Genomic DNA, 8,413 nt, shown 5'->3' on the forward strand with positions numbered 1-8,413 from the left:
CCTGGGGGTATCCACTCCTTTCCAGTGTTGGTGTGGAGGGCAGGCCTGGGAATGAGAAGCCCTCAACAACCGAGATTCTGCTCCCCAGTTTCAATGCTCCTTATCACTGCCCCAGCACACACATGCGCGCTACATAACCATGCTTTAGGCTGGGGTTCAACATGTCATTGGCTCCTCCACCACGTGGTGACATAGAACATCAAGGATTGTCCTCAAGAGTCACTTCCAATTCCCTCCTCTCCGACTCCCCTACCTGCAACATGACGTCCATCGCTACACTCCAGCTCTGTGCCAAAGCCTAGTACAGCGATCTGTTCAAAGCTCCAGCGATCTCTTATTGGGACCTCCCAATCAGATGCACACACTCCAGAGAGTTGTGTAATAGGGAAGGCCCAAGAGAGTGCACACATACTCTGGAGAGAACATTATTCCTGGGACCCAAAAGCATTAGCCACTCAATATGCATGGTAGCTGGCAGAAGGGCTAGGAAGCAACAGACCTGCTTCCATAACCATGGGGCTCACGCACAAACCCCACACCTCTGCAGTTACTTCACTGGTAGGTGTGAAGGAGAAGTCTTAGGCCAGGTCTACACAGCAAGTTTTGTCGGCATAGTTATGTCAGTCAGGGGTGTGGTACATCCCCTAGCTAACACAGTTTTGCCAGCAAAACCCCCAGAGTAGACACAGCTATGCCAACATAAGAATGCTTCTGTCAACATAGCTAATGTCGTTCAGGAACATGGTATTACTATGCCAACAGAAAACCTCCTTCTGTCCATAGACTATCCTGGCATAGCTACACTGGCAAAGCATAGTAGCTTTGTAGTGTAGACAAGGCCTTAGCCTAGATTCTGTTTGTCCACATCAACATCTCTCTGCTGCCCCTCCACACACCAAAACAAATGGTAGTCACTGCTCCAAAGCACAGAGCTAAAGAAGGGGGTATTAAGTACATGTACTGTGTCATTTTCCAACAATGCCATTAGCACCTACCCTGTTAGTGAGCACAAAAACTAGAATACCCACATCCCTTTTGGGATGAGGAAACTCAAAAGGGTTGGGAGAAGACCATATATCCTAATGATCGTGTAGTGCATATTTCTATATTACACATCCCTGTGACATGGAAGGTGCCATAGAGCATTCAGTCTAATTCCTGTATTAAACTAGAGAAGTTACGCAGAGAAAGAGCCACCACTACAAGCATCCCACTCCAATGAACTTAAAGAGCAGAGCCTCTTGTTTTGCTGTTTGCACCTAAAAAGCAAAGTGCTGCTGCATGGATTTACGTTTTGACTTCTATGAAGACTGAACTCACTTCATACCACTAACTGTCACTCAACAGGTTCTAGTGGGCAGTCAGAATGACACCCTTCTGGCCTTTTGGTTTTCTCCTGAATGAATGTTCAGCTTCCAGCGTCTTACGAACCCAAGTGTCTCGGCACAAGTGGTTGTTAATGACTTTCCAGCATCAAGGTTAGGAATGGGTACAAGTCCATCCAGAGCGGATGGTGACAATGGTTCCAGGTGCTCCACAAAAATCTCTGTCACGTCCAGGAGCTGATCCTTCATTAGGGTGCCAACAGAAATGGGTTCTCATTCTGGGTGGGTGTGACTCTCTTCACTCCCAAGCTGTCATTATCTGAAGACTCACACCTGTGACACAGCAGGGCTGTAAAGCTTTTTCAAAGGGCAGCTTTATAATATCCACAAGCACCAGAGGAACATTAACTCCACATTAAGTAACTTAGCAGAGTATCAAGTATCAGAAGGTTAGCCGTGTTAGTCTGAATCTGTAAAAAGCAACAGAGGGTCCTGTGGCACCTTTAAGACTAACAGAAGTATTGGGAGCATAAGCTTTCGTGGGTAAGAACCTCAGATGAAGAAGTGAGGTTCTTACCCACGAAAGCTTATGCTCCCAATACTTCTGTTAGTCTTAAAGGTGCCACAGGACCCTCTGTTCCTTTTAGCAGAGTATTTCCATCAAGCTGATGAAGCCCAAGCATCATCTGCCAGCAGCTTTATCCACAGTGTGGAAATTCAGCTCTGGGCCTTCTTTATTTCCTTATGACTTGAATGGCTCCAGAAGACTTATTGTTTGATTGGTGAATGTACAAAAATAATCAAAGTTTCCTACCATCCCTACTCTCAAAGTCTCTGAAAGTTTTCGTTCCAAAGACCTATGTTGTTCTGTTGGCAGCCATCGCTAATGCTAATATTGCACTTTCACCGGTTTTCTTCTCTGCCCCACATTCAGCAGAACATGGGACTGTCTACTTCCCCTTTTAAGAGCCATAGTTTCCACCATACTGGATCGCCCAGCCTCCAGTAACTGATGCTACAGAGGAAGCGGAGAATCTCTGTCGTGCACTAGCCAATGCTGCACACTGGAGAGAATTTTTTCCTAATCTGTTTTGTGCTGTCTGTCATGAGAGTCCAGGTTCCCCCCAAGATATCATCTTGTCACCAGATTTGAGGCAAATTCTTCTAATGAAAGATTCTCAGATCCCTTGATTTTACTACCCATGTGAACTAGCCTCAAGACATCAAAACACATGTATTTCCTGGAAAGGACAGTGCTGACATTGGATCTTTGGTGATTTAAGGTGTAGATCTTAGGTGTAATCAGGCCAATGCCAGCAAAGAAAATGGGTGTCAACAGACACTTATGCCCAGAGATTTCTTTGCAAAAGAGGAACCATTACTTTCCTTCACAATTTGAGACTACAAAAATCTTTGGACATTTAGGAATCTTACCAGACACATACCAACCTGCTTACCATGATCTTCAGAATGAAGGAAATCAATGGTGAAGTTTGCCCCAGCAATGTCCACTCTTTTCTACAAATCTCTAAAGAAATCTGTACCCATTTTGTTCAGTGTGAAATTCTGAAAATGCTACATGTAAGTCGTTTCACATGCATCTTTCAGGTTAACGAAGAGAGCCATTTACCAAACTAGTTACCAGTTGAGTCTCATTTTGACATCTACCCACCTTTCTATAAAATTACCTTCGCAATAGCAACAACAGGGAGCAGCTGTCTCGCTATGGGTTTCCTCAACACTACCATTATTTGTGCCACATACTCCATTTATAAGGCGTTTGTTTCCTGACACTGGACCTAACCATGTACCCAAAACCAAAGGCAGCTTGCATGATTCTCAGCCTCTCAGAAACCAGTGAAGTCCTGCCTCCTCTGAAAAACAGATATGTGGTTTGACCATGTGTGATGGCAGCCTTTGAAGTGTCACCCAACAGCTGATTTTGTAGTATAGACACGATGGATAATATTTTAATTAGATACATGCTCTGCATTAAAGTTTTTCCCTCACTTCTCAGACAGCAGTAAGAAAATGTGAATATAACCTGCATGAATGGGTCTGCGATTTAGCTGGTAATCCATTCCATGACTACACACTCCAAACAGAGAGTGGGGATGGCTAGGTAGCGTCAGTCAGTCTGGGAGCTAGAGACAAAGAACCACAGTGGCGATCTGTGTCCAGCAGCCTCAAGAGAAAGTCGCCTTCGTATTTTCACCACAACTGAGCCCTGTCTCTTCTCTATGATGGTGGATTCTATCAGGGATAGTTACTCGCTCCCAACAGGAAGCATAGAAATAAAACTTTTAATTCAAAAAACTATTTATAAATTTGCAGTTTCTCTGAGTGCAAGAGATCCAATTTGCAGACAGGATTCCAGAGTCACAAAGAACTTGTCTCCTCCACAGCTCCCAACGCTACCCCAACCAACCCTACCTCCTGTGGCAGAGAAGGAAAGACAGATTATTATTAGCAGTATTACCACAACTCCTAGGAGCCACAGCCATGGACGAGGGCCCCGTTGTGCTAGGAGTGGATGGTTACCATTTTGTCAAGGCCAACCCAATGCTATCTAGTTGGCGTTTCATTATACAATAATATTTAGTAGTGCCCATTGGTTCTGAGCAGGACACTATTTTAGGTGCCGATTACCCTATTACTGCAGTACCTGAGAACCTCACAATCTCTAATGTATTTATCCTCTGACACCCCAGTGTAGCAGGGCTGGGCTATTACCCCATTTACAGACGAGAACTGAGCAGTGGTGTGCAGGGCCAGCTGTGCCCTTGGGACAATTCCATCTGGCCCCTGAACAAAATGACATCCTCTGCACAGCGTGACCTTGCATGCGCCATATGTGCAAGGTCAGGCCGCGTGGAGGATGCCTGGCTAAAAATGTCAGAGCCTGCCACTGGAAGTGAGGCACGGAGAAATAATGTGACTTGCCAAAGGTGTCACAAGAATTCTGTGTCAGATTAGGGAATTGAACCCATGTATTCAAGTCCCGGGCTAGCGCCCTAACCACTGGACCACCCTTCCTTAACAGGAACTATACAGACAGAGGTATGTACTGTCCCTGCCACAAGACACATATGAGTTTTGTTTATCAGATAGTTTAGGTAAACCTAGCAGGCAGGAATGGGAGACTAGCAAAGATGGCTTAAAGGATATGATGCTAACTAAAACTCACAAGACCTGGGTTTGGTTCCTAGCTTAAGGACCTTGGATAAGTCACTTAGTTCATCCTGTGCCTCAGTTCCCCCTTCTATAAAATGGGGTAAAGCTTCCCTGCCTCCCATGATTTTGCAAGGATAAATCCTTTAGTGACGGCATGGTGCTCAGATATTACAAGGAGCAAATAAATATCCAGATAGCCTGACCAGCTAGACAGATGCTGTAACACAACCTTGTGTTCACTGATCAATCCTAGCCATGGAAACTAGCAAGACCACTGTTGCTGGACAGCACAGGTCATGGGTAGAGAGAAGGCTACAGAATGTGATTAGGCCCAGGTCCAGTAAACAGATTTCTTGGCAGCTGCTATAGGACGACATTGCCTCTGTTAGCCTGGTTGGAAAGAGAGATACTGATTGTCCATAAACGCAACCCCTCAGATTGTTTTCATTGATCTGCTGAGTCACACTCAAATATATATGACACTTTTGACCATACGTGGGGGCATGGGAATGGAGAGGTAGCACACAGACTAAGATCAAAGCAGTGCAAAGCCTCCCTACTGTGCTATGACAACAGGCAGCTTTTGGGGGAAAAGTCAAAAACCTGCCAAAATATGACCCCTGTTTCCATCTCTCCACTCATTCCTAAAAAGAATGTAGCAAGAATAAAACCCAATGCAAGCCACAAAATAAGGGAAGCAACATCACTCCAGTCAGACCTCAAAAGAAACTGCTCTACAGTAAATAATTTCCCCTGTTAAGTTAACCATGCAAAATGCTAGCTATTATTCCCTAATCCATTTTGATGCAAGGATAAATAAAGCGGAGGCATCTATTTTACACAGAAAAAGATCAGATTGATTTTTTTTTTTAAAGACATTGCTACTTTTGCAAACTAATTACAGGGCTTATCAAATCCCAAGACTCTTTTACTCCATACAGCAACGGTTACTAGAGCATAACTAGACAAGATGATGAGCTGGAATAGCCCCGTTAGACAAAAAGCAGAGGGATGGGGCAGGGGGAATACAGGTCTAGCTAAGTGAGTGCAACTCCACTGACTTAAGTTGCACCCAGTTACACATCAGATCTGAATTTGGACCAAGTCTTGCTTGCATCTCAAGACCTCTGCCTATTCAGGGCCTGATACTGAAAAGTACTGAACACGGATCAGGTCATTTTTAAGGGATGCTTCTATCTGAAACACGTTGAATATAAACTTTGGCAAGTTAATTATGGACTTGTAGGTCTACACTGCCACAAAAGGCAGCCTTCCCACACTATCTCAATGGAGGCCTCCTGCTCTCATTTAGAGTGATTCTCTTTCAGACATATTGGCAAACACTAAACCTTGTTTCAACCTGTTACAAAAGGCCTGATTTTTAAATCTCTTTGTTCTGGTGGTCAATGCCCGGAGGAGGGGGGGGGAGAGCAGTCTGTGTGTGGCATTGTGGATGGGCAATGTTGCTGGCAGGCAAACTTATACACTCCTTATAGTTCACATCCAGAAATCCATCTACTTGTTGTATGGAGGGAAGACAAATGGACTAGTTAATGCAATAATTTCCAAATATACCCGTGCAAAAGATTTACTCCTCTATAGTTAGTTTGCATGCAGCTTGGCCAGCATCCTACTTACCTCCAATTTGTTTATAATTTATTACTTTCATTACAACTTGAAAGGTTTAACAATTTAATTTTCATTTTAAAATGACACAATATGGCAGGCCCCCCAATTTGTTCAGACTGTGGAACCCTTCACAAGGGCAAGACCCTTTTCTTCCAAGTCCACGATCCCTACTGAACAGCTTGACTCTCCATAGATTCTATTCTACAAGCCACCAGGCAGGCGTCAGAGACCACCGGTGGGCTCAACACCACACTTTTAGAACCACTGTGATAAGACATTGGGGTTCCTTTTTTAAAGTCTTCTCTCTTGGCTGCTTAGGAAACATTTAAAAGTTCATCCTCTTTTGGGTGGGGCCTTTATTCTTCCTATATCTCAAACTGATTCATTCTGATTCACTAGCTTTTTATTTTAACCAAGATCTTTCCCCACCCGTCTCCCCCAATTGAACACTTGCCGATCCCTCTGGGGGAGTAAAAAACCCAACCAAAACACACTGCATCACCCCAACAGAGCCCTGCTTCACAACACCACAGGGTCAATATGGTCGGTGTGGGGTAGTATGTGTGTGTGGGGTGGGGAGAGAGGTAAAAAGCAAAAAAAAGCAAACAAAAACCACCCAGGCAACTTAGGAAGGATCACTCTAAGCCTCAAAGACAGGCACAAAATAGCAGCAGTTGGGCCTAAAAATTAAAATGAGTGAAAGACAGTCCTGGGGAGGATTTTTTTTTTTTAAAAAAAGCTACAAAATATCCATTGCACATAATTATTGTAGCAACACCCTCCCCCACCCCCCACATCTGTTTCTCACACCTCACCCGTTGGTGGGTTGCTCTTTTTCAGTTCTTCGAAGGTACAAGCCCTTCCCCCCCCCCCCCCCCTCCCCGCCCCCCCCCCCGGTCCCCGGGGCCCCCCAGCCCGCCCCCCCCCCAGCCCCACGCGCCCCCGCCGGCTGCCCACAACCCCCCCTCCCCCAGCCCGCTGCCGCACAGAGCTTCACCCCCACAGCGAAGGGCCGCCTGAGGGGGCGGTTTGGGGCGCGGGGAGCAGCAACAGGGCAGCCCCTTCCCCCAGCCCCACGCGCCCCCGCCGCCAGCGCCCCGGGACGCCCGTGCGCGGGGTAGTTACCTGCTCGGGGCCCCTCAGAGGCGGGGGCCAGCCCCCCGGCCCCCCGCCAGCCGCTCCATTGTGGGCTTCCTCCCGCGGCTGTTGTCTCTTTAAGCCTCTTCTCTCCCTTCCCCCCCCCTACACTCCACGGGCAGCGGGCACACCGCGACGCCTCTACTCCAGCGGCGTACGGCTCAGCGACGGCCTATGCAGCGCGCGCCACGCCGGCGGCGCAAAAGCCCTCCATGAATAGGAAGGCTCGGAGGTACAGGGGCTCGGCGCACGCGCGGTGGAAGGGAGGGTGGCGGCGGAGCGCCGCTGGCGTAAAGCGCGTTTGAGAATACAGTAGGTTGCTGAGAAAGGCGGGGGAGAGGGGAAGGAAGGGCTTTGCGACAATGGCGGCGCGCTTTGCGGCTTGTCCTGGTCCCCGCCCCTTAAGCCCGCCCCCTTTTAACTCTTCTTCGCGCGCGGGGCGCGCGCCAGGAGGGCGGTGTGTGTGCTGAGCGTTGTCCCGTCAGCACCCGGGTGGGGCACGGGACCCCCACAGGGCAGCCCCCTAGCCCGCCCCCAGGGCACAGTCACCCTAGCACCCACATACAGGGCAGCCCCCCTCACATGGCTCCCCCATATCCTCCCCACAGTGCATGCACCCCCACAGTCCCCATTCAGGCCACCGTCACCTTAATACCCATCTACAGGGCAGCCCCCCTCACATGGCTCCCCCCCATGCACTTGCCCCTATAATCCTCCCCACAGTGTATGCACCGCCACAGTCCCCATTCAGGCCACTGTCACCTTAGCACCCACATACAGGGCAGTCACCCTCTCATGGCACCCCCCAAAGCCTCCCCACAGTGCACTCACTGCTGCAGAGTTGTCCCCCACCCAGCACCTCCAGGGCCCACTCAGGCTAACACCTAATAGCTCTGGTGTGAGTGGTGCTGGTTCCAGTGGGGCTGCCCCGGCTGAGCCTAAGCCTTCACCCCACCAGTTTGCCTCTGCCCCCATAATCCCAGTCTGCTTATCCACCCTGCCATCCATTATTTTAGCCATCTATCACCATATGTACCCTGCCGCTAGCCATTTCTCTCTCTTAGGAAGTTGTAAAGCACTTGCCAAAGTGTCTAGGTGTCTGTGTACGCCGGCAGTGAAATACAAGAACCCACAAAAACAAGAAGGAG

At 48.2% G+C, this 8,413-nt stretch overlaps 1 protein-coding gene across 2 annotated transcripts in view; it reads right to left on the reverse strand.

Annotated features, from left to right (window-relative positions):
- The window catches only part of CSNK1G2 (casein kinase 1 gamma 2), a 97,696-nt gene extending 90,314 nt beyond the window's left edge, over nucleotides 1-7,382 (reverse strand). The window contains exon 1 of one of the 2 annotated variants that reach the window (XM_024208221.3): nucleotides 7,254-7,382. The gene's annotated coding sequence lies outside the window, so the exon portion shown is untranslated. The remainder of the gene's footprint in view (nucleotides 1-7,253) is intronic. The other variant, XM_024208219.2, reaches the window with a different exon arrangement.
- Nucleotides 7,383-8,413: the final 1,031 nt, after the last annotated feature.

Source organism: Terrapene carolina, unplaced genomic scaffold (genome assembly GCF_002925995.2).
Source record: "Terrapene carolina triunguis isolate 2854851 unplaced genomic scaffold, T_m_triunguis-2.0 Scaffold194, whole genome shotgun sequence".
Classification (NCBI taxonomy): domain Eukaryota; kingdom Metazoa; phylum Chordata; order Testudines; family Emydidae; genus Terrapene; species Terrapene triunguis.